The following is a 26,484-nucleotide window of genomic DNA, read 5'->3' on the forward strand; positions in this document are numbered from 1 at the left end:
CGTGCTTGGAAAGCAGCAGTGCTACGCTTACGCAGAGAACACAAAGCAATTACCCAATAGCTTCTCCGCATGAGGAAATAAGTGCATTGCAACCATTCAGGTGGATATTACCACAACATCTCTTTTCTGAGTATATGTTGCTGATCGATTCCAGCTTAACCAGCGTGGGCGCACCAGAGAAACGTTCGAGCTAGACAACAGCCGCGCCAATTTTTTCTTTACTCGCCTTAGTATTTAGCTTCTCACTGGCATTGCGCCTACATTTCGACCATGCAACTCCATCATCGGCGGGGTCTCCTTCCACCACTGCTGTGCTATTTCCGAATTTTTTTCCGTTCGGCTAAAGTCTGCAATAGAAATATGCGAACGAGAGCACTTTTGTGAATTTGGCATTTCTTGTAATATATTACATCGCTGGGAGGGCACTTTTATGTGTCATAAAGCACATATTTTTATTAAATAATGACTCCCTTTATAGGAACCGTTGGTAGTAGGGAGACGGTTTATCGGGGCATTGCGTATGAACGTCACTTTTGTCTCTCTACGGTTGAAAAAAATGGTGGGGAGACGAGGCACAAATACTATACAGCGCTCTTATAAATTCCACGGGTATTGATTTTGAGCAAGGAATAATAAACATTCAAATCGACTCAGTTCAGTAAGCTGGCCAATGAAGCAGGTCTCATTCATTCTAGGTGTACAAAACAAATGCGTTTTTAATCGGTGTGTGAACATACGTTTCGGTTACTCTACTGAATAAGACTTTGAGTGGCGAGTTCTTTGTACTGGAAATAAATGTGTGCTGTTTTCCTCCTGGCCAAGCTGAAAATTTCACACCAAATGAGAAATCGTTAATACTTAGTCTTCACTATTACGTAAATAAATAGGAACAGCAAATGAATTTCTGCGTTCTCCAAGAGCCGTTCAAACGTCTCAATGACTGTTTTTATGTTAGAAAGTTTGATTCACCCCGTTTTGCTCCAGTTTCCTGTAACCATAACTTTGCTGTACTTTGCCACGTATTCACAACAAAAGGTAATTCTCCGACAATTACACTTGACTGGAAACTACTTATAAAGTTTTTAAATGCAAATTTTCAAAGCTTCAAAATGCACTTCACAAGTACTATGGTGTACGATTACATAATATTGGAATACAAGAGGAGGACCTAATGTAAGAAACCGTAGGTGAAACATCCTATGCTTGTACATCAATAGCGAGAATGTAGGCGTGTATAAGTTTAGATTGGCAATCCATGACCACTTGAAGGTCAAAATAATGAAGATTTAGTTGGGGCGGACATTTTCTGTACACTTTTAAAGGTACCTACACTATGTTAAGAGCTACAATGCATTAACCAGAAGTAGTCTCCACCGCAAGACTCAGAACAGGTGCACGTGAGTGTTAATGCATCCGAAAAAGTTCTGGAGCTGGCCAGGGTAGCTTTGCTGAAAAGAGTTATCCGCAATTTTTTGTAGACAAATAGAAGCAAGATGTTGATGCACATCGCCAGAAAACTGTAAACACTGCAATACCAAAAAAATGAAGGAGTTACGCTCGCATTCCCCCTCAAAACGTGATATTGGCGAGCGTGTTATGTGACATACCTGTGCCATACACGTCCTCCCAATATTTTCAGAAGGTTCGCCGAGGGTATTGTGTATGTCAGTGACCAATACTCAGAGCGATTAAGCGAGTCATTTGCCTGCACGTATACAAGGATGATCAGCCTCATCTAACGGCACAAAGAAACATACCCTCCCAATTTTAAAGATTCCTATACTTACGACAATGGACTGCAAAAAGTACAAATGGGGTTATTTTTCAAGTAAAAAATGTGGTTGTATGAGTTTGTTAATAAAATAATACCTGCCTGGTGCACGTTTGCCACATCACTGTTTGTGCGTTAAACTTTTGGTCGTAATATTGTTGTGCTCTGCAGCTCTACCCTTGTCCCTCTGATGATATGTTAATGTATTTTGACTGTTCCGGCAAACCCAATTATTTTAGCAGTTGTAACGCTCCGCAGAGTAGTGTAGAGAAATAGTACACCGTTTTGTTGCCTGGGGCTTCAGTAATATATCTACATGACAGTGTCAATATAATATTAAATAAAAAACATGTGATTGATTCAGGTCCAAAATAATATATTGATAAGAAGTACGGTGTACATAGCGTAATATTTTCCTAGAATAGGGTTACGTGAACAAATGACCGTAGACGTTTTTAATAAAGTGGAATGCATTACTCTAGGCAAGATGGTGAAGTACTCTAAAAGCTGAGATGTAAGAAATATGCATAAATAGTAAGAACCCCTTATAGCTTAACTATACAGGCTTTTTATATTACGATGCCTTGCTTTCAGCTTAACTGGTCTCATCATTATCTTCATAAATATCATCGTCAGCCTCCCAGGTTCACTAGAGGACGAAGGCCTCATTCGTTCACCCTCAAAAGCTCATGTCCTCTGCTGCTCCAGTCAAAAGTTTACGCTCCAATTTACTCATTCAATTCCTCAACAGGACAAATGGCCTTCCCCCTCTTTTACGCTGACCTCTTGATATCCACTCTGTGAAACTTACTGTCCACCGGTGGTCGTTTCGTCTAACTACATGGCCAGCCCAAGTCAATTTTTTTTTAATTTCAACTACGATAACTCTCTACTCCATTTCGTTCTCTAAATAAGGTAGCTCGTTTCGTGTACCTGCGTGTCACTCATAACCTAATATATTGCATGGCCCGTGCAACCAACGTAAGTTTTCTTTCTTGTTGTTTGGTAATGCGCGAAGATTCAGCTGAATATTTCTTGAGAGTTAGCATCAACAGGTTGTAGATTTTTCGTTCGTTTTAGTCGCAGGGTAGGTTAGGTGTTTCTCGAATCCTTATAGGGGGGGGGGGGTGCCGCGCCGAATGTATGCTCTTACTCACACCTACTACCAGTGGGTGGTGGTGGGGATGAATAAGACCCGGGGTGCGTCGGTTCATTGTCGCTATAGGAGTGGCACTGCTGGCGCACCAACAAAGGTCCCTCCAGTACGGAGTCTGAGCACTGCGGAACGCTAAATAGTCATTCATTGATTCCTTTATTCTTTCATTATAGAAATAAATATTTCATTCACCTCTCTGACTACTGACGACATAGATTTTAAGAAGTACTTCCTAAGCGGGCGTTTAGCCTTCTGGCAAAGAAATCTTGCGCGCAACCAGTGGGTGTACACCATTAGGTTGGGTGCTGCTCGTACCCTGCAAACGACTCTCGTTGCAAACACAGATTCTGAATCTCTTTGGGGCAAGCACAAATGCGGAATCTCCTTGTGGCTTAAAGCGGGAAATGCGACAAAGCGTTACTAATATATGGCGACATAGAGTTTTGCATCATTTTTGTACAACGCTTCTTTTTCCCAGTCGAAAAACACCACAGCAATTTCTGTCGCACAACAAAAATTTCTGTCGCACGAGAGAAATTTCTGTCGCACGAAGAGGATTTCGGTAGGGACCACAGGATGGTCTATCGTGCGACAGAAATTATTTCTGTACTACAACTACAGAAAATCTGTCGTACAACAGGCATTTCTGTCGCCCGCCAGGAATTATTGTTGGGACTACAGGGTGGCCTGTCGTAGGACAAGAATTTCTGTAATACAACTACAGAAAATCTTTCTTAGGACAGGCATTTCTGTCACACAACAGAAATTTCTGCTGGGAATGCAGGATGGTCTGTTGTGAGACAGGAATCTCTACAGAATGACGACAGAATGCCTCTCGTACGACAGAAATTTATGTAGTACAACAGACATATCTATCATGCGACCGACAATCTGTAGTCACCACTACAAAAACGTTTGTAATAGAAAAAAAAAATGTCTGTCGCATGAGACATTTCGCTTTTACTACAGAACTTTCTATTATGCAACACCCTGTAGGCACTACAAAAACTTCTGTTGGCCCACGGACTGTCGTTCAGCCACTACGTTTAGCTTTCCATAAATACTGTTATTATCTTCTATGCGACCGATCATTTTGTAGTCCCTGAATATTTTTATATTGTGAAAGAGAATTTTTGATTCATTTCAAAAGTGTCGCATGACAGACCTCTCAGTATTGCTACAAAATCTCTGGCCTACCCTATTCGAAAACCCCGAGTTTTCTAGGTTTAGGAGAGCGATAGAATAGGCTGGAAACAACGGAATACACAGAAAAACGCTACGCTGAACGACACCAACGCGGGAGGTTGCTGGAGAGCATCGAATAACACAGGGACATTGCCTTTGGGGACAGGGCTTCAGCCAGTGCGAAGGGGATAGCATGAACGGAATAGTTCGAGATGGTATGGTGCCGCTGCTTGGCAGGACACGGGAATGCCGCGCGCCGGTTAAGGGGTGAACTGGCTGTATTCCAGCGCCGCGATAAACACAGATGCTTCAAAACTTGGTGTTTGCGGACCGTGCGGTGCCGCAAAATTCTACTTTTTTAGCGTGCGCTGCACGGAAACAAGGCTGCGTGCGAGTGAGAGTCATCTCGTTTAACTGCATTCCCAGCGTCTGTTGTAAGGAACGTTTGTTGCATTGCTGCCATTAACATTCCGTTCATGCTTGAAAAAAACCTTTGCTACAAATTTGCAATTAACAACGCAACTAAGAACAAATCACACAAATGTGGGAGCATCTAAGCGTAGCCCTATAAAAAAAAAGACGGATACATAATGAACTGCGGAAATTTTTTGGGTTCTTTGAGTGAATTGCAATTGCACCTATTGTACTGTGGACGATGTTTGATAAAAGCATCAGGGAACAAGGGTAGCCCGTTGACAAAACAGACGCATAAAAAACAAGCAAGACGTGATTTTTCAAGACGTGGTGTAATAAGTGCAGTGCACATTCTGACATGTATTTCTGGATGTCTTTGAGAGCCTAATTGTTTAAATCTGCGTGCTGTTGTTTTATTTCTTAACGAGCTATTTCTTTATTTTAACGCGAGCCATGCTTCCAATCAAGCCTCAATAGTAACATAAGATTTTAAAACCAGCAAACCAGTTGCCGCTACCTGTGTGAAAAGAAAAATAAACGGGGCCAGTTACCCTGTTGCATTACCTAGATGTGTTAAAAAAGAATAAATGAAGAAAGAAAGAAAATGCACCTTCCGTCTAGCCCGGCGCTTTGGAGGAAGTTCGGGGAAGCATCGTCAACACTGAAGGCACGTCGCGCGACAGAACCAGCGGGTAGGGTGCCTCAATGCGTACCCTACTCGAAGGGCGGGCAGACTACAATACCAAGAAATGAGAAGGGTAAGGAGGGGTCGCGAAACAAGTTCTCCTGTTCGGGCGGTTCCCTAGTTACCCTTCCTTTGTTCCCTCCGGCTTTTCGCCTCCTGGTAAAAATTCGGTGGTGGCTGGGTGGGTGAGTGGCTCGTTCACATTTCACATCGGCGCTTTGCTAGTTAAAGTTAGGCTTAACTTTTTGTAAAAATGTGCATCTTATGTCTCTGCGGAGTGTCAGCAGCAACATTTGAAGCTTTGGTAGCTGTGGTGAAAGCAACATCAGTGGTCCGGATTCGAAGCATCTCGAAGTGAGGACTCCTTCAGCGACGACTAACCGGCGTGCTTGGGATTATTGGCCCTTTGATGCGAGTGAATGCGACGAATCTCGCAAACAGCGTGATTTGGAATACGTGTGACGTGCTTTGACAATGGACTGAACTTGCAACGATCCGTGCTTGACTTCGGCAGGTATCGTGCGTGCGTACTCTTCGAGATAGTGCAGCCCCACAGAGACGTGCACGTTTCGACACAGGATACCCTTTCATGCCTTGCTGATTGAATGCATTGTCAACGGATCAAGGTTCGCCAAGGCAAGCATTATAGTTAAAGATTGGCTTTTCATTTTAATTTTCTCACGTCCTCCAATGTAAAAGAAATATTTGTTGACTTCTGTTTTACTGGCCGTAACTAATATAAGAACGAATTTTCAAACGGTTATTGTCGATGCTCGTGTAATATATATTAAATGCAGAGCATTTCAGTAACTTACAATGTCACCCGCGTTGACGTCCGTAGTCCGTATCGCACCCCTCCCTACTATATAAAAAAATACTATCCGGCGCCAGGTTTTGATACCTCGACCCTGTGGGCGGAACGCAATGTACATGGTGCTCTACCCACTGCGCAACAAAGCCGACACAGAATGGGATGCTATGAACGCGCCTTATATCGTTGACGCATTCAAATAACTGCTGACGAGCGCTCTCTCATCAGCAGTTGCCACAAGTGCGACAACATTAACGTAACGCAAACTACTTAACGTCGTGCGCCCCCGGGAATGCTCTGCATTTCATCGTGCCCCTGGCGAGGGGGATGTTTCACTGCGTCTTCTCTCGGTCGCGGGACCCGTGGCGCCATCTGGCGGAGGCGCGGCACAACTCGTAGCACTTTCTTTGAAAAAGCGCCTCGAAAGCGCGACAAATATGAAATAGGGATGACGCGCTTTCGAGGCAATCCGCCGACGCGGCTGCTTTGTGTACGGACTCGGCGGCGAGCGTCCCGGGATTTTGGTGCCGACCGAACCCCATTTTTGTTTCTATCCGGCAGAATAAATTTGCTTTTATGAACAGGTTGAGCGTCATTGACAAAACGCTATGGTGGGACGCGGATTTGTTCCTGCTTCCGATGCATGGCCAAAACAGCTGAAAAGTGCCCAAATGAGCCTTGATAAATTTTGTAGCGCTACTGAGGTTTTCCTGAAGGAATGACATCTGTGTTTCTCGTTAACAGCTACGCGCGTTTGTAATTACACGGCTAATAAAGAAAAAAGGCCTAGAGCGAGCATAGGCCACGCTATTCGCAGGAGACGGCGTGGTCTCCGGCGTGTTCCAGCGTTACGTTCCAGTGGCTGTCGGATCCATGAGTTTCCGCGTCAGGCGTGTACCAACGTCCAGGTTCCTGCGAATTTGCAGCAGGCACAGTTTAGCATGACTTGTGGTTAAAAGCTGATTTGTACCAAAAGGAATTATAGTTCGAACCGTTTCCATCCCAGCACGATCATGGAGCACACAAAAAATACGTCATATTTTGTTTTTATACTTGGCAATGAAATAAAAATATTTGTCTGGTGTAACAGCAACATAAGAGGGCAGTACAAGCCTCTCCATCACAAAAAGTGAAGCCATGGCAAGTGAAGCCATGGCAGTGCCCAGGAACAGTGTTGTAAAAAGAGGAAAATAAAGTGGATAAGCACTGCAAACTGCTTTTTTTTCGGACTGTGATCACGCATGTGCAGTCTGCGTAACATCAAACTTTGGTATTGCATGCATGAATGTGCCACTTGGTGCATTGCATACATTGCCTTTTGGTACAGCTTTCTGAAATCAGTATATTCACTGAGAACAATTTCAAGCTTCTACCAGAAAGGCAAGAATGACCTCAAGGGCTTATGTTTGTTGGTCAAATTGTCAAGAAGCCAGAGACAATGCAGTTGTATTAGAGGAATACACGTTTATTGGAGCGGACTTGTGCTCCCCTAACAACTCAAAGAATACAGAGGCGGCGAAGCAGCAGTCACCAAAGTGACGTACGCTTGCGAGCTACGGCGAGTCGAGTACCCCGGCGTCTGCTCTGCAGGCTTTTTGTCTTTGGGCGCGCGTGGTTCTCGAACCGTCGATTCACATCTAGAACATTGTCGATCCTATACGGAAATTTCGGGCTGTTCGCGTTAGACCGGAATGGTCTCCCTATCACAACAGATAACACATGCGGCACAGAAAGAAATGATGAAACACGCGGTTCCCTTGGCACAGAGATAACACAGACCGGCACAGCCGGGCAGTAAAAGCAAAACACAAATAGGCGTAATGCATGGTTCGCGCCATTACTCCTCTAAGAGTGCATCGACCCGATGCTAAGATAAGCGACAGTGCGAACAAATAAAAAGCGCATTCGGTTTAAGTGCGCGGAGCAGCCTGTGCGCCGGTGAGGCGCAAGAGGGCTCTGTATAGGCAGTACTCGAGTGGCCAATCAGTAGATGTTATTTTAGGGCGCAGCCCTTTTGCGGCCGTTTCTGGGCTCAGCAGCGTCACCGTCCTAACTGAGTGAATGATGAAAAGACGACGGGTGGAAGAAATGCTGTTCCCGACGACGCGGGTTCGATTCCCGGCAGCGGTAGCCGTTTTCCTGATGGAAGAAATATCCCCCTCGCGAGGGGCATGATCAAATGCAGAGCATTTCTGAGGGCGCACGACGTTAAGTGGTTTGCGTTACGTTAATGTTGTTGCACTTGTGGCAACTCCTGAGGAGAGAGCGCGGTGATGAGTGCGTTCCAGCCTCGCCGACAGCCGCCTTTATCATGCCACAGTTGCGCCGACAGGGTGCACAGGCGAGCGATGCGGGCAACTACGGAAGCCAAGAACGGGTAACATCGGGAGTGAAAGAAATGCTCTGCATTTAAAAAAGTTTGTCATCGCTCTAGAAAGGTTTTAAGCGAACCACGTGGACGGCTTCGGGCCGCGTGTGTCGTCGTGATGTGCCGTAGTCACCATCGGGGATCACTTCGTAGGTAAGTTGGCATACACGTCGTATAATCTTGTAGGGCCCGAAAAACCGTCGCAGAGGTTTCTCACACAGTCCACGTCGCCGGATGGGAGTCCAAACCGACACACGATCCCCTGGGTGGTAGCCGGTGGCTCGCCGTCGGAGGTTGTAGCGGCTGGCATCCACCAGCTGCTGGTCCGTTATACGAACTCCAGCGAGCTGGCGGGCCTCCTCCGCACGCTGAAGACATCCGTGGACGTCGGCGTTCAGGTCTTCGTCTTCAACGTGTGGCAGCATGAAGTAAAGCATTGTAGTCGGCTGTCTTCCGTAGACGAGCTCGAACGGTGTTATCTGCGTGGTTTCTTGGATAGCCGTGTTGTACGCAAACGTGCCATACTGGAGCACTTAGTCCCAGGTCTTACGTTCAACGTCGACGTACATGGACAGTATATTCGAAATCGTCTTGTGCAAACTTTCCTTTAGTCCGTTCGTTTGGGGTTGGTACGCCGTCATTCTTCTGTATGCGTGCTACTGTAGCGTAAGATTTCTTCCGTGAGCTCCGCAGTAAAAACAGTTCTGCGGTCCGTGATGAAGACTTCTGGGGCTTCATGTCGCAGACAACTTGTCTGATGAAAAACTTGGCGACTTCTTGTGCAGTCCCCCTCGGAAGAACGGCGGTCTCCGCGTAGCTCATCATGTAGTCTATTACTACGACAATCCACTTGTTTTCAGATCGTGACGTAGGGAACGGGCCCAGAAGGTCCATTCCAATCTGTTGCAAGGCCCTTGATGGGACGGCAATCTGCTGCAGAAGTCTTTCGGGTGTCGTCGGTGGCGTCTTTCGTCGCTGGCCGTCACGGCAGCTCCGTACGTAGTGGGTGAGGTCGGATGCAAGGCGGGGCCAGAAGTACTTCGTCATGGTTTTTCTAATAGTGCGAGCTGTGCCGAGATGTCCGGAAAATGGGTCGTCGTGGCATGCTTCCAAAATTTTGTCACGAAGGTCTGTAGGAATGACAAGAAGATATTTCGTTCTGGTTCCGGGGCTGAAATTCTTCTTCACGAGGACGGAATTTTTCAGGCTGAATGTTGGTAAGTTTCACTTGATTGTTCTACGAACGGCGACGTTGCGTCCTTCGAGGTAGTCGATCAGTACACGTACCTTGGGGTTGGCACGGTGCTGGGCGGCTAGGTCGCTTTCCGTCACGACTCCGAAGAATGCACTGTCTTCGTCGGAATGTAGTGGTGGTGGGTCTACGGGGGCGTGAGACAGGCATTCGGCGTCGGAGTGATTCCTGCCGGATTTATAGACTACTCCAACGTCAAATTCTTGCAGGCGAAAGCTCCACCTACCAAGACGGCCATTGGGATCCTTCAAATTGGCGAGCCAACACAGCGCATAGCCGTCTGTCAAAACCTTAAAGGGCCTTCCTTACACGTAGGGGCGGAATTTAAAAATGACCCATATATTTGCGAGGCATTCTTTCTCAGAGGCTGAATAATTTTGTCCCTCCTTGGAAAGACCACAGCTGGCATAGGCGACTACTTATTCGCACCCGCTTTGCTATTGGACGAGGACGGCACCCAAGCCTATATCACTGGCATCCGTGTGAATTTCGGTTTCGACGTTTTCATCGAAATGAGCGAGCACGGGCGGGAATTGCAGGAGGTATTGCAGTTCGCAGAACGCTTCCTCTTGGAAACTTTCCTAGCTGAAAGGCGTGGGATCTTTCGTCAAGAAAGTGAGTGGCTCTGCAATGCGTGTGAAGTGTGGGATGAAGGGCCGGCAGTATGTGCTCAGTCCGAGAAATCTGCGCACGCTCTGCTTATTTTTGGCCTTGGGAAGTTCGCTATGGCTGACGTTTTCGCCGGGACAGGCAGGACTCCCGCGGCGTTGACGACATTTCCCAAAAAAGTGAGTTCCTCATACGCGAAGCGGCACTTTTCAGCCATCAGCGTTAACCCCGACGTACCGATGGCCTCGCGTACAGACTGCAACCTTGCAAGGTGTTCGTCGAATGTCCGGGATAATCCCACAACGTCGTCGATGTATACGAGGCAGGTGTGCCACTTCAGGCCAGCTAGCACAGTGTCCATGACTCTTTCGAACGTTGCTGGTGCCTTGCATAGCTCAAACGGCATCACCTTGAAGTCGTATAGGCTGTCCAGGGTTATCAATGCGGTCTTTTCTCGATCTCTCTCGTCCACTTCAATTTGCAAGTAGCCTGTCTTCAGATCTATCGATGAGAAGTACTTTGCGTGGCAGGTTGGTGGAGGGCGTCGTCGATTTGTGGCAGGGGGTAGACGTCCTTTTTGGTAATCTTTTTTCAATCGCGGGTAGTCAGCGCAGAACCTGAGTGGACCGTATTGTTTCTTCACGAGTAGGACCGGCGCAGCCTACAAACTTTTCGATGGCCCCATAATGTTGTCGTTGAGCATATCGTCGACGTGAGTCCGGATGGCTTCGTGCTCGTGTGAAGAGACGCGGTTCGGTGACTGTCGGGAAGGTCGGGCTGCATCCTCGGTTATTATCCGGTGCTTCGTCAGATGTGTCTCACGTAACTTTGAGTTCGAAGAAAAACGCTTGCTGAAGCGACGCAGCAAAGCCAATAACTTGTTCCTTTCTTCCTACGGTAGCGCTGGATTCATGTCGAAGCAATCCGGAAGCTTGAAGGTATCGTCGGGTGCGCGTTCAAATTCGGTGACTGCGATCACGTCACTTGCTTGTTATGTTTCTTCGAGGAACGCAATTGAAGCACCCTTGTTTTAATGCTCGTACTCCTCAGTGAAACTGGTCACCAAAACGTAGAATTTGCGCTGCCTAAACCACGCAGTGTCTCTAGCGACAGACACACCGCGGTCGAGAAGCAACCTTTGGTCACTCTCCACAATAGCGTCGACGTCGGGAGCAGCACCGTCACCGTAGACGGTGACCATCAAGCTTGCCCGGAATGGCAGGGTGACGTAATCGTCGGCGATCCTTACAGCTGCACGGTGTGCGGGGTTCGATTCCAGCGCCGTGAAGTAATCGAAGGAAAAATTACCGAATGAGTCTGCAGATCGATTCTTGAGCCGTTGTACGTCAAACAGTACATTCCGAGAATTACGTCCTAAACGATCGTAAACGATCCCCACCCGGGCGGCGTGATTCGTGAACGCCGTCTAGCCTTGTGCTCACATGCTTTGGGATTCCCCAAATAAACGGCGGTGATTTGGCACTACTGGCTACTGTGTTCTCGTATCGACGACTCTCGCTGGGCCTAACCCAGAGTGCTGGCAAGGACGCCGAGGAAACCCCTCATATCCGACAACCTGTCCTCCGACCGCCAGCGTTTCAGGTTACAGTGTGAGAATGGGGGATCCGGGTCCGCGGTGTCGCCAATACCCTCACCAAAATTACTCAAGGTGCCCCATGCGGGTGTGGTGAAAGCCGAATATGATCAGTGTCATACAAGGAGAAGTTGCGATCAGTTTCATTGATAGCGGCGGGAGAAATAAAGAGCTCAAGGTGAAGCGTTCCGGCCGAGGTGTAAGTCAGGCCATAATGAGCGAGAGAAAATCAAGGCCAACGATAAGTTCATACGGGAACTGTTTATGCACAGTAAAGAGAGTCTGCGGTACAGCGGTGGTGACGTTGGCAAACAATCCATGAGCTGCAGGCGTTCTTCTATAGGCGACACGAAGAGCGCAAGACGGGGTCGCGAATTGCAAAGTGTTCCAGTCATGACTGGCATTTCGAAACTGTGTCAACAAGGGCAATGGCGCTTCCATGGTGCTGACTGTGATGGTTGCAGTTTTTGAGTGCGGGTAGCGACTTTTTTGGTGTGTTTCATAAAGGTCTCCGGAATGACCTAAACATTTAGGACTCTGGAGACCTGTATGCGATTGAGCTGTTTCGAAATATTTCTCGGGGACTCTTTTTTCTCTCATTACCTGTAAGTTCATGATTCAAATGACGAAATGTTTCGACCCTCCGCTGTTTATATTGCACAGTCATTGAATTTAGGGCTTCATTTCTTTCACGTACCATAAACTTGGTGCCCGCTCACTTACTTTCCTCTCCAGAAAATTGAACACTATCACGCTCTACGTAACAACAGGGGAAATGAATGAGCACCAATGTAGCAATATTCTGTTCCAGCTGGAAGCGGTAGCGTAGTGCAAGCTGACCAAATGAAATGTGATCCTGGGCAGCTTGCAAGAGATATAAAACGACTTTGCTCTTCCCAAGCTTCGACTTTATTGCAGCAATCACGCATCAGGAGTGCTGCACTGCGTAACAGTGGAAGTCCACACCCTATGTGTTCAAACTTTTTGCATTTTATAATTTGTTTGAAAGGTCGGGCACCCTCAAATTGTAAATACATGGCAAGTGTGACCGCAGAAGCTGCGCAGCGGCTAAGTTGTTTGCTGCTGAACACCAGTGGCCTCGAGCTCCCTTCCCAACGACATGTTTTTCGGAAGTAAATGGAAATCGAAAACGTCGGTGTATCGAGATTAGGATCCATGTTTTTTATATCCAGCTGTTTAAAAAAGTCGGCCGGCCTGCAAAATAGCCTGCGTCTCGGAGCAGAGATATACCACGGGGCAAAAAATTCGCCCGTTTTTTTTTGTTTTTACACTGAAAACAAAAAAAAGGCGAATCACGTTGCTTTCAAATGTTACGCAAAAAGTAAGTAAAACCGAATAAGTAAAATTCCACCAAAACGTGGATATTGCTTTATACATTTTGTTGCCCTGCCTTTCACCACCAAACGTGTCATCAATGCTATGGAAGTGAATTCCATGGTCAGTTTTTGAGGACAGTACAGTGGACAAGTTACGTTGTTTTACAGATAGAAATAGCAACAGAAACATGTCAGGAAAAACTGCTTAGGTGAGCACTTAATCCGCTGGAAAGAAACTGCCACCCTCGACGTTGTCTTGGAACCAGAAACAATAACAAAGAAAATTACACGCACGAAAGGCAGGCCGGTACCTCAAACAGTCCCATTCGCCCAACAATCAGCTTTTGTGCTTGTTCTGCAGTTTTGTCTTTTTCATATATGCTTTTTTTAAAAGGTGCGCTTTCACTGACTGCCCAACTTGATACATTACTTCTACTGCTACTCGTTCTGCAGGAACTACTCCTGTGATGTAATTAAAAAGCGTCTACTCGAAAAGGTCCGGTCTTGCGCTCCGCTCGTCAAATGTCCTTTTTTATTTGCAACAGCATGTCAGTATTCCGCAATGTAGCACACGGCACGATGGCCGGGGGTCAGGCGGTACGATGACATACTGATCGTAATGCACACCTCCGGTATAGCTATAACAAAAGGAATTGCACTGGTCAGCGCAATAACGCAGTGACTGAGCGTTAACTAGAGCTTATTTTTATTAGAAGTAAGGGTAACACATTCGATAAGGTTACATCTAACTAATTATTCAGGGTGACCAAATATTCTTATTTATTGGTAGTATTTATGTGCCTGTTGTAAAATTTTACAGTTTTGTTGCATATAAAAAATGCGCGCAATTGATATTAGGCGCTGGTATTTGAACACACCAGTACCCAGGCCTGGCTACCACCCTCCAGCGTCAGATACACTTCTAGTAAGGATAAAAACCCCAGAAAGTGAAGCTAAATTGGTAAGGCATTTCTGATGAAATTGCAAGGCGTGGGTGCAATACCCGGTCTGGGTGCCTGTTTTTCTTTCTTTCAGTCTTCCTTACGTATGTTTAAAAGTGTTAACTTCACTAAACGTAGTAAAAAAAGAGTAGAGCCTAACAACACCCCTATGCCTCCTTTGGCGTAGGGGCCTATCATAAATTGGCGTCTGCTGTGACCTCGTGCAAAGAACCTTTGCTTTATATGACCGACAAAGACTTGACTAGTGTTTCTGATTCCCCTGACCTACGATTCCTGGCCACCTCCTGCGAGTTTTCTGTGCCTGCTGGACAAGAAGCCATGATCTCCATTAACTCTGCCGAATTCTCGATGGCGATGTGTTTATTACTCCTATCGGAAGGTTTACTCTACGAGGACTTCTTGTACCCCCTGGCTAATACGGTTTTCATTTGGAACTGCTCTTCTGGTCGCAAAGAATACTTCGACCGAGACTATTTTTTACCTCAAATCGCGACCATTGCTTTTGTGTTACGCAACGAAGCAGTGAGTGTTGTTTCATTTGTGTATATTTTATCATTTGCGTATAATCACCATCGCTCGACATTGAAGGCACTATCATTCCCGATCTCACACCGGAGCAAAAGAAAACACTACCGTATATTCGGGCCAAGCAGGAAGCCTTATTTGAATCAACCTTGTCATCCGCTCGGCGGCAAATATCAGCAGCCACCCAGCGAATAAAAACAGATGATTCTTCCATCATTTGCCTCCGCCCAGATCGCGTCTCACCAAAAGAGAAAAAAATCATTCAGGAACAAGTCGACGACATGCTCAAAAATCAGATAGTTCGTCCTTCATTGAGTTCATGGTCGTCAACTGTTGTTTTAGCTCAGACAAAGGACGTTTCTCTGCAATTTTTTGCGGATTACCAGGCGCTAAATAAGATGACACGCAGGGATGTATACCCAATGCCTCGGATCGATGATGCTCTGCATATGTTGCAAGGTGCACAATTTTTTTTCAAGTCTAGACCAGAGATCGGGCTATTGGCAAATACTTAGGCACAAACAAGACAGACAAAAAACATTTGCCGCGCCTGACGGTATTTACGAGTTTATCGTAATGCCGTTCTTGTTCGTTGCCCAAGCGACATTCGACGAATGATAGACACGGTTCTGCGAGGCTTCAAATGGAATGCGTGCTTATGTTATCTTGATGACATAGTTATATTTTCTACCACTTTCAAAGACCACCGTCTGCGCTTCAACGACGTTTTAAATTGCCTTACCAATGCCGGCTCACCCTTAATATAAGAAATGCCGCTATGCAAGTACATAGAACAAAGTATTCTGTCAGCTGGTTAGCAAGGAAGGAATCTTGCCGACACCGATAAAGTGAAGGCTATGGTGAATTTTTTTATCCCAGATCACCAAAAAAACTCCGCAGCTTCTTATGATTGCTATCCTACTGTTGTCGTTTCATCCGCAACTTCGCTTGAATTGGTACGCCCCTATACACACTCCTGGCATCTGGTATACCTTTTGTGTGGTCCGAGGACTGGGATACAGCTTTTCGAAGAATAAAGCAAGCGCGTACTTCCAACCCTGTCTTCGGACACTTTGATGCAGAAGCACCGACATTCCTTCACACCGACGCCAGCGGACAAGGAAATGACGCGGTGTTATTACAGAACAGATCGTCCTCCGTAGAGCAAGTGATTGAATACGCAAGTCGGACTTTGAAACCCGCGGAAAGGAACTACACGATAACAGGACCGGAGTGCCTTGAAGTAGTTTGGGCGCCCAGATCGTCTGGCCATTCTTGTACGGTCGAGATTTTAGAGTAGTCGCTGACCATCACGCTCTTTGTTGGTTGACTTTCCTCAAAAACGTAACTCGAAGGCTTGGACGCTGGGTGTATCGTTTGCAAGAATACAACTAACAAGTTGTGTACAAGTTCGGCAAGAAACACACAGATGCAGACGACCTCACACGTTGCCCCTTATCTTCGATCCAAGTTGCTATTCAGGAGGCTTCTGAAACAATGCTATCTCTAAATATTGCACCAGTGGACTCTTGCATAAGAACGCCCCATGATTTGTGTACTTTCCAAAAAATGACGGTTACTGCCGAAACCTCATTGACCAATTGAGAGGTGCAAGCCGACTAACCGCTCACTACTACAGCTCAACAAATATTGAAACATTAACGGCACCCTTCACGGCTACAACTATGACCCAACTGGCGACAGATGGGTGCCCGCCATACCCCGTCTTCTTGAATACAAACCTTTGAAGGCATATCACGACGATGATGCCGCAGGTCATCTGGCCTTCCAGGAGACCTTCTACCGCATCAAAAGCCGATTCTTCTGGCCCGGCCTATCCGCTGGTGTGGCGAATTATGTTGCGTTGTGCGCCACGTGTCAGTATCGCAAACGACCCACTTCCGTCCACGGAGGGGCACTCCAACCCCTCTCTTATCCCTCATCTCTATTTGAAGTTGTTGGGATTGATCTCTACTGTGCTGTCCCCGTAGCTTCGGTAGGACATTGGTGGATGGTTAACGCCGTAGACCACCTCACTCGCTACGCGGAAACAGCTTCTTTTTGAAGAATATTTTCTTACGCCATGTAGAGCCCCCAGTTCTCCTCAGTGACCGAGGTCGTGTATTCTTTTCTGCCGTGAATTGGGAGGTTGTCTACGCAGCCGAGGCAATTCACCGAACCACGGCCAAGTGCCATCCTCAAATAAACGGCCTGACCGAACAATTCCACCGCATGCTTTCCGACATGACTTCTTACATTCAACCGGACCACAAAAACTCGGTCATTATTCTTCCATTCGTCACGTACGCATATAAAACCGCCGTTCAACGTACAAGATTTTCGCCATTTTTTCTTATTAATGGTCGCCCACCAGCTTCGGTTCTTGATACGTCTTTCTTCACAGCAGCGGTACTTCCAATAACCAACACTGCCGGTGAGCTCATTTCTCGACTAGAGCATAGCCGTCATGTAGCTTGTCTTAGAACAAAAGCTACACAAGAAGACAGCAAGGTCAGTGATGACGCGACGCATCGCATTGCCTCCTTCAAAGTTGGTGATAAAGTTTGACTTCCTATCCCCCTTTGTTTCCCAGGACTCTGTGAGAGGTTCTGGAGGAGCTACATCGCACCTTACACCATTGTAGAACAAACATCCCCCGTGAATTAACGAGTGACCCCCAACGCTAGTGTCGTCGACCGTCGTTGTCGGGGATACGACATTTCGCACGTTTCCCAGCTCAAGCCATTTTACTTTCGGACTACGCCATCTTGGCACCGGAGTCGGCCTTTCTACCAGGGGGTGAAATATTGTAAGAGATGGTTTTTTACCCTGTTTCGCATATGATACAATATATTTTTTGCCTTCCCGCTGAAGCACTCCAGAAAGCTTGTATGCGGACGGGGCAGCCCAGTGATCACACAAACATCAATCACCTAATCAGCTTACAACAACCCGATAATCAGGGCCACGACGCCAGAAGAATATGCATCTGAACAATCCCGCGAAAGTTGTACACAAACGCTATGTGTCAAATACTGGCAGAATAGTATGCGCCAGTGGTCTCGAAGTTCGCTGGCTTGGTCGTCCAAACGCAATCATGCTTCATCATCTTCATCAGTTGACCATCATTGCCTGCTTGGTCGTCCAAACGCAATCATGCTTCATCATCTTCATCAGTTGACCATCATTGCCTGCTTGGTCGTCCAAACGCAATCATGCTTCATCATCTTCATCAGTTGACCATCATTGCCTGCTCCGGAGCGATCCGCCAGCGTGACCCGCCGCAGTTCAATGGCGCCGACGACCACGACGTTGAGAACTGGATTTCTTCTTTTGGACGAGTAAGCGCTTACAAGCTATGGGTGAGGTCACGAATCTCAGTAACGTGGGTTTCTCCTTGAGGGGCGTGGCTGAACAATGGTTTCTGAACCATCCAGCTGACAGGTCAACGTGGACCACAGTTACGGCGAACGTTACTGGTGTATTCGGCCGCCCAGCTGTGTGCAGCTTCTCGCGGAGTACCCCTTAACAAAGCGGGCACAGCAGGCCGGTGAGACATTTACCTGTTAAATTGAGGATGTGCTAGATCTCTGCCGACGCGTGAACCCGTTGATGCCTGAGCAAGACACCACGAAGCACATACGAAGGCATCGACGAGGTCGCTTTCCCGTTGCTGCTTGCGAAAAAACTCCAAAAGGTAAGCGAAGTCATCAGCCTGTGCCAAAATTACGACTAGTTGCGAAGGCAGCGCACCTTGACTCGTCGCCGACTGTAGCAGCGTGACGACCCTAATGCTCACAACACTCTTTGGGGCTTTTCTCGCACGGATGCCCGAGGTCGCCTTATAGAGAAATTCCTTACATCTTCAGGAGCATGCCTTTTCAACAATAAACAGCCTACATACCATAGCATAGGACACAACACATACTCATGTATTGACTTGGTGATTGGCTCCGCAGTTCTCTTTCCTCTCCTTGACTGGGCTGTGGGCACTGACCCATACGGTAGTGACCACTTCCCCACCTCACTCACATACATAGGTAAAGGCCCATGCAGTCCATCTTTCCATAATAGGTTCAATGAAGCACGAGCTAACTGGAATACATTTACAGAGACATCCAAACTACACCATACATCCATAGGACACCTACACGTCGAAGAAGCTACCCAAATCCTCACGGCGCACATCCTCGACGCCGCCGAAAGGTCCATTCCCCACGCCTCTGTTGCCCCGCGCAACCAGCGGAGGCCGTGGTGGAATGAGGACTGTAGGCTGGCGAGAGAGGCCCAGAACAAGGCGTGGGGTATCCTTCGTCGGTACCCCACGTCGGGAAACCTCCTCTTGTTCAAACGGGCCAAGGCGTTAGGAAAACGTGTGCGCCGTGAGGCAAAACGAGAGAGTTGGCGTACATTCATAACATCAATAAACTCCTACACAGACACACGGAAAATATGGACACGAATACGCAAACTCAAGGGACAACAAACACACAGCCTGCCTCTGGTCAGCACAACAGGGGAGACACTCGAAGACCAGGCTGACACCCACGCACAACACTTCCAACACGTGTCCAGTTCAGCACACTACACAAACACTTTCATGAAACACAAACAAACGGCCGAAAAGAAACCTATACTCGATACCAATAGGTCAACATCTTCTTATAACTCAGATTTTTCACTGCATGAGCTTAGGGCTGCTTTGAGCACGTGTAAACCCTCAGCTCCAGGCCCAAACAACATCACATACACAATGATACAACACCTGCACGCAGGCACACTTCTAACACTCTTACACCTATATAACAAAATATGGCTTTCGGGGCACATTCCAAACTCTTGGAAGAAGGCTATAGTTGTTGCTTTCCTGAAAGAGGGAAAGGACCCGTCGTCCCCCTCAAGCTACCATCCTATAGCCCTGACGAGTTGCCTGTGCAAGCTCTTCGAGAAGATGGTAAATCGCAGGCTCGTGTACTTCCTCGAGTACAACGGTCTTCTCGAGGGCTGCCAGCAGGCTTTAGGGTGGGGTGATCGACGAATGATCAACTGGTTGCTCTTGATTCGTACATCAAGGATGCCTTCGCGCATAAGCAGTACTGTTTAACTGTCTTTTTCGACCTCGAGAAGGCCTACGACACCGCTTGGCGCTACGGGATCCTCAGTGACCTGAAGTCATTCGGTGTCTCAGGTAACATGTTAAACACTCTTGTCAGTTACCTGTCAGAAAGAACGTTTCGAGTGAGAGTCGTTGGTGCACTCTCAAGGGTTCACGTGCAAGAAAATGGCGTGCCACAGGGTGGCGTGTTGAGCTGCACTCTCTTCATAGTAAAAATGAACTCTCCTGGTAAGACACTGCCACCCACAATCTCTTATTCCAGGTATGTAGATGACGTTCAGATATCCTATAAATCATGTATTATGTAAATCTGCGAACGTCAAGTCCAGCTTGGTGTCAAGAAACTTGCCGGCTGGGCAGACAACAATGGGTTTAAATTGAGGCCTGCAAAAAGCTCCTGCGTTGTGTTCACCAGGAAACGTGGGGTCCATCCGGACCCAGACATTACTCTTAATGGCGTGTCGCTTCCTGTGAATAAGGAGCACAAGTTCTTCGGTGTGGTGTTTGATCACAAACTCACATTCATTCCCCACATCAAGGAACTTAAAAATAAATGTCTCAAAACAATGAATATACTTAAGGTTCTCTCCCACCAATCCTATGCTTCCGACAAAGAACTCTTGCTTCGCTTGTATACTGCTTTGGTAGGGTCTCGTTTCGACTATGGCAGTGTGGTATATGGGTCGACGACTAAGAAAGCCTTGCGAATTCTTGACCCAGTTGTACACTTGGGCCTTTTGGGTGCTTTTAGCACTAGCCCTGCTGAGAGTCTTTATGTCGAATGTAATTAGTGGAGCCTTGAGAACCAATGAACATACATGGACTTGCTTTATGTTTTAAAATTTCATCGCTGAATAATCATCCTTTTTATCCTGTCTTTAATGATACATGAACATCTCTGCTCTTTGTAAATCGCCCTACGTTCCTCTGCCCTTTTCACTTAGAGTGAGAGAGCGAGCCTCGGATCTCAGTGCTTTGTTTTTAGACGTGTACAGGTCATCCTTTTCTAACAGTTTACCGCCTTGGCAAGTTCGCCCTGTGTCGTGCGACCTTTCTTTTATGAGACTTGATAAAAATCGTGTACCACGAGCTGCAATACTGCAGCATGTTCTGTCTTTGCAGTTTAAATACACATCTGCGGAATTTTATAGTGACGCTTCTAAAACCTCCACTATGGTGTCGTGCGCTGCTCATGGTCCAAATTTTAATGCAGCCAGAACCATGAGCGTGCACACAACAGTTTTTTCAGCAGAAGTGTGTAAAATTTTCCTGATTGTACGACACATTCTTGAAAATCAAATTCCCAATTCCATCATCTATACAGATTCTTTGAGTGTTGTTCGCGCACTGTCATCGCATACACCCCCCAAAAACCACATAGTTAATCTTGTATTTAACACTATCATGTTCGTGTATGCACAAAAGCATAAGCTGGTCCTCGGCCGGGTCCCAGGACACGCAGGGATCGCTGGGAATGAGTTGGCAGACGAGAGGGCCGCTGCTGCTGCACTCAGGAACACTGTAGACATTACAGCGATACCCTACGCAGACCTCAAGCCACACATGAGACAACACCTGCTCAGAACATAGCAAACACACTGGGACGAACAGACAGACAACAAACTACATGTAATAAAGCCACACTTGATACGGTACACATCTGACTCACACAACAGACACACGGAAGTCGCCTTGGGTAGGCTGCGGATAGGGCACACCCATGCGACGCACTCGTATCTGCTGACGGGATCTTCTAGACCCCAGTGCAGCAGGTGCGGAGAGGCCCTATCCGTAGTGCACATACTAATCACATACAAGGCACTTCACACAACACGACGCAAACACTTCAGAGAACTCTACAGACAACATATTCCCCTACATCCATCGTTTTTTCTAGGTGACGATGCCATTGTTTCTGTGAAACGTGTGTTTCAGTATTTGTTAGACGTCAAATTTTTAAACCTCATTTCGTATCAGGCATCATGAAATCTGGCCCTATACACCAGCCATGCTCATTGTCGTTTTGTAATTTCACTTTTGTTTTTGCTGACTTTACTTAGTTTTTAAGGTATCACCCCTCGTATATGACTATTGTTTTGCCGCTCTTTGCCCCAGTTGGCCTTGCGCCATAAACATCCAACCATCATCATCATCAACGCCAGTAGGAAAATATATGGCCTATTAAAGGCGGGAGAAGAGTCAGCGAAGTCAATATAGGTACTAATGAAATAAATCAACTGATATTTTTACCGCACAGCGTAAAACTAGGGTGCGGGAAGCACTTTCTTGCGCTGGACGAACAAACACAGCGGCCAGCAGCACGACTACGCATCTGCGAACGCTTTTCCGTCTAAGAAATGCAATTGCTAGACGTGAGATATTGTGGAAACTTGGGGGATGCTTACTGCACGGGCGCTATACAACCAATAGTCACCTAAAGTACTTCAAATGACAAGACTAAATAAAAGTGTAAACTGGTTATACATTATATACCTTATATATCCAACCTCGGGCGTTCTGCTATGTGGTGGAGTGGTTTGAGGTGCTAGGTTATCGTTTTGCAAGTCGCAAGTTCGAATCCCCGAGGGTAGATCGTTGTTTTTTTTGCCAGTTGATTTTTTTGTTTTCGGCCGATGTTTTATAAACTGAGTTCACCATTTTTGGGCCGTAACGTTCACTGCTCCACGAGCGAGTTCGCAGAACGCGCGCAGACTGCCACTGACGCGCTAGCGAGTTCTCCTTAGCGTGCTGTTGCCACAAGCACCGACTGCTTGCGGGGAGTGGGCACAGGCCTGAATCAGCACACCCTTGGCCTGGTGCGAACACGCTTTTTGCGATACAGGCATGAGTGAGGCAAGCTCCGATAATTCGGGAACAGCGCAAGGCATTTGAGTGTCAGCGGTGACCCGGATGGCGTTCATCCACTGCGTAGGCCTCGGTTAGTGATTTCTACTATTTCCAGCCGTCCTGGGAGGCTTATCTCAGGCATTTTACAGCCGACAATATGCCAGAAGGGCGGTACGGCGATTACTGAGATATCCAGAATGCCCATCCAACGATGCCGTCGGAATGTTGTGCTACAGAACCGAAACCAAAACTTGTTTGAATGCAACCTCGGACATCGTCCAATCACGGTGCCATCTCCTCGCGACGTCACAGCTCTAGTTGGCGCGGCCGCCACATACCGCGCATGGTAGTTTTTCTTCTTTCCCGCTTTATAAAATAATTAACGACTTATCCACTGGATAAACGATGAAAAGTGTGGTAATTTGAGCCACCCTACGAAGTGCAAGCAAAACCGGGTGCTTGACAAATTCACTTCAGTGTCCCTTTAACAAGAAATCATCAAGAGATACTGCTAGAACTTCAAGAATTGAATTGTCGTCCAGGAGGTAAAATCTACAACCATTTTGTACGTCAGAAGTTTAGGTTCACAGACAACACTCCAGCTAAGAAGGACTGCCTTCTGGTCAGATACTCAATTCACGGCTTCACATTAAAATTCATTGTGCTGTACAGCCTCAATTAAGAATACATGGTCTAAAATAGCATTTTACAGTGTAGGAACATCGACTACTTGGGTAAGATCGAAGGAATCAAGTTGAAATAAAGCTTCACTGAGTGCCCTATCGCTACCAGTAGGTAAGAGTGAATTCAGGTGAACATGCGGTACACTAAAATTACCATATAAAATCCGTTTAAATTTGTGAAGCCTGTTTTTCAAAATATATTCACTAATAGCAGAAAAAACAACGTCGTCAGTACCAGGAAGCCGGTATATTACACCTAATACGGTTATTATGTCCCAAACGTTGATTTTACACCATACAGATTCTGACTCGGGAAGGTCGGGTAAGGGATAGAGCTTCAAACTATTCTTTAAAAAGACGGGGACACCACCATCACGGCTGTCCACTTTGTCTTTACGTAGTACCGAGTAACCCGGGGGTAGAAATTTAGTCCCGGAAATATTATTATTTAACCATGTCTCACTAACACAAATTAGTGATGGTGCGTACGTTTGAATGAACCAATTAAAATTTACATTCTTATTCGCCAAACTGCGAGCATTTACGTTCAGAAGCACTAATTTACGCTTGCTTCCTGAAATTCATTCATTAGTACGGGGAACACGAGTGCTAGACGCTTCGATAACTGACTTGGTTACGTCTTCCCAGACGTATCGAACACTGTCAATTACTAACTCATCGAACTGTGGGCGTACCATTTCGATTACTTTCCTTAAGTCAGCAGAGTGTTACCATAGTTCCTTGAGGATTTGTCGTACCCTGAGTGAAAAATCTTCGTTGATGAAGATATTCGTTCTTTTCAATTTGATAGCCTTGCTTAAGATCTCAGTTTTGGTTCGAAAAAAGAGTAGCTTGATAATTACTGGCCTTGGATTGTCGATACTGCGTATTGCGAGTTGTTGACACCGTTCGATGTTGTCAAATTGAATATTAAGCTTCGTTGATATAAGGTTTATAACCGACGGTAGTAACTGCACGTTTTTCTTATCACGTGGTTCCAGCAATCCATGTATTTCAAGGGTATTTCGTCGTGAGCGATCTTCCAAGTCGTCGTTTTTGCGATAAAGTGTGTGCGCTGCTTTAGTTAGATCTTTCATTTTAATCTGTAATTCCGGTGCACGTTTCACAAGATCGTCATTATAAGTGACCCTGGACTCCACCTTTGATGGACGGGCTTCGAATGCTGCAACCCTTGTGGTGAGGGCTAATGTATCTTCGCTAGTGCGTGTTTGCCCAGCCAGCAATTTTAATAACATCTGTTCAGTTTGGATATGCGGCCGGGATTGGTCTCAACTTCACCAGATAAAAGTAACAAAAATCTTGAGGGAAGTTTTACACTAGGAACGATACTCAAAAGCCATGTGCAGGTAGGGTCCAGCACAAACAGCAGAAAAAGGTTGTCACTTCTATGGCATTTATTTATTATTTATTTATTAATTACATACTACAGACCACAGTTGTGGTCCTGGCAGGACGAGCACTTGAATAGCACAATAATACAAAAAGAGCAAAAGAGACTAAAAATAAAACGGTATGAAATGAAATGAAAAATAAAAACGGTATTTATACCGGTAGGGATTCCCTACCTGCAAACTGTTGCAGAAGACATAGTAGCGCCTGCACATTATGCCGCTGCCGGATCCACTGAAGGGTAGCGTCGGCGAGGATGCTTTTATGTCCGTTTGGCTCCAGGTAAGTGTCGCTGCTGTCTCACGCCGTGTGCAATTTGGCCAGGTGATGATGACCAGCCGACGTGCGAGCACCAGGTGGCAGCGGGCACGTCCCATGGAGTCGATGATTTGGTGCACGGGCTGTTATTTAAGGGTTTGTCATGCTGTTTGAAGGGCGCCTTGCAAACGTGGCCTTTGGAAGGGGCATGCAAGTGGGGATTGGGGTTTCCCAGACTGGCGGCAATCTGCAAAATGAAGCAGAAGACACTGTAGCGCCTTCACATCATCACGCTGAAGGACCCACTGGAAGCGGCGTGATGTCGGGGCAGCTAGTGAGTTCCTCTAATGCTTCCTTTTCGTTGGTAGTCATGTACGGGAAAGAAATGTGTTTGGTATACTTTTTGCACATCGCCTTGAACATATTTGATGTACATGTCGAGGAAACTATCACACTGCGTGGGAGGGGTCCAGTGCTTAAGGCTAAGGAAGGGTGCGGTCGGCTTCTTCCCTGGAAGGGTGATCGTAGAAGTACTTCTATAGCCTCCTGTTTCTTGAGAAAATATTTAAGTACTTAACAAGTTGAAATTCAGTATAACCACCAGTAGCAGGGCAAACGTTTAGGCTTTTTGACAAGACGTTTTTCTGAACTGAACGTCTATCTTATAACTTAGAGAATAAATACATTCCCGGTAAGATCTTCAGCGACCGCCGAGCCCACGGAAACCAACAGCAGCGTGTGCGCCGGACCTTTCGAAGTACCAAATCTAGCCCTCCGTGCAAAATGCCCTTAAAACATTCGCAAGAATGAGTATAGTACCAACTGACTACAACAAAAAAAAAAAACACGCAACGCGGCCTCCTTCCCAGTTTCAAAACAGTTTTCAAAGTTAAGAAAAAATACTGCAAAGTGTTTACGTTCCGAAGTTCACGTCCGCTCTTGAACCGTAATTGACTTACGCGGTCGCTGCCAGGGGTCATAGGATAATATAAAAACCTGCTACCACCTAACTCTCCCCGTCCAACACGAAGAAGTGAAAACAGGTACTCGATAAAGCATCTTCATAATTTAATAAAATAATCCTCAATCCCTACGAAACCAGGGCCCATTGACTACGAAAGAAAGATACTACTTAGTAAGAAACTGAGCAAAATAGAGTTGAACCTTTTAACCAACTACGAAACCAATAAGGCCTCCGCCATATCCCAGTACCAGCGCCCAAAACTTAACCGAGATAAGATTTCTAACACTGGCCACGTGCGTAAGAATCTAACAGGCTCCGGCACTAGTAACTGCTCCCCCCTCGGACAACTCGTCCCATAATGTGACTACGACTGTAATAAATGCTTCTACTACAGCACATCAAACAGCACAGTTAAACCCCATCAATAATAATTTTCCCTCGTCTCCCGCCACAAAAGAAACTCTTACCGGCAATGCAATGAACCTTTCAAGTATAACCTGCTCCTCAGTTCAGATGAACGTCTTGTCAAAGGGCATA

This window comes from Haemaphysalis longicornis, unplaced genomic scaffold (assembly GCF_048455015.1).
Source record: "Haemaphysalis longicornis isolate Haplotype H1 unplaced genomic scaffold, Haemaphysalis longicornis Haplotype H1 scaffold_11, whole genome shotgun sequence".
NCBI lineage: Eukaryota > Metazoa > Arthropoda > Arachnida > Ixodida > Ixodidae > Haemaphysalis > Haemaphysalis longicornis.